This window comes from Penaeus monodon, chromosome 25 (genome assembly GCF_015228065.2).
Source record: "Penaeus monodon isolate SGIC_2016 chromosome 25, NSTDA_Pmon_1, whole genome shotgun sequence".
Lineage (NCBI taxonomy): Eukaryota > Metazoa > Arthropoda > Malacostraca > Decapoda > Penaeidae > Penaeus > Penaeus monodon.
In genome coordinates this window covers 41818835-41819607 of record NC_051410.1, presented here as the reverse complement: position 1 = coordinate 41819607, position 773 = coordinate 41818835, and the positions used below count along the sequence as shown (strand labels likewise).

Sequence of the window (773 nt, the reverse complement as noted above, 5' to 3'; positions counted from 1 at the left end):
GTCCGGAACATTCTAGACGATTCCTGGCGTCGGTTACGCCCCTTTTATCTCTCGCGGGCGGTACGGCTCGACCCTCGCGCCCCAACGTAAAAGGACAAGAGGCTCTCAGAAAGCCTCGCCTCGCCGCTTGTGTGTAATGCTTGTACCGGATGTTTGTCGAGACATCAACATTTCGTCAGACGATCTACTCTCTGTGCTCTTCCACCCTGCTCGCCTCCTTCCGCCATTATCGTCTGTTTATTCCATGCATTTCTATTTGTGGAGTCTTGCGTTTCCTCCTTCTTGCGTTTTCTCCCCAAGATTTACTTTGCGTTGCATTTACCACTCGTTTTAGAAACCTTTTCCAGATCCAATTTTGCTTTTTTTAGGAAAGCTACCTTCATCCCAGAACGTCTGCTTTTCGCCTAATGTTTTCGCTAAAAGAAAAAGCAAATAAAAGATGAAAAAATGCGTGAGAATATCGAAAAACGAAAAGAAAACAAAATAGGTAAAAAAAATCCTCCCAAATCAAACCCCTTTATGTTTCTTCCGAGCACGATCAGCTCCTTCGCTCCTTCGGCGCCGTCGGGAAGCCGACCCTTCCGGCGGACCGACGCCCTTGTCCTCTCCGCTCTCTCCGCCGGAATCGACGCCGCCAGTTATAGGCGATACGGTTGCGTCATTGCTATTTTTAGGAGGAACCCGATCCGGCCTCACTACGGGACGGATCAGCTGCATGAGGCGCCGCCCGTTTTGATTTCCCTGCTTCTGCGCTCGTCGTTCTCTTCATTTCC

General features: G+C 49.8%; 1 protein-coding gene across 2 annotated transcripts in view; it reads left to right on the top strand.

The window, feature by feature from the left end:
* Positions 1–773, top strand: part of LOC119589280 (myophilin-like) — a 74843-nt gene that overhangs the window by 38984 nt on the left and 35086 nt on the right. The window lies entirely within an intron of this gene.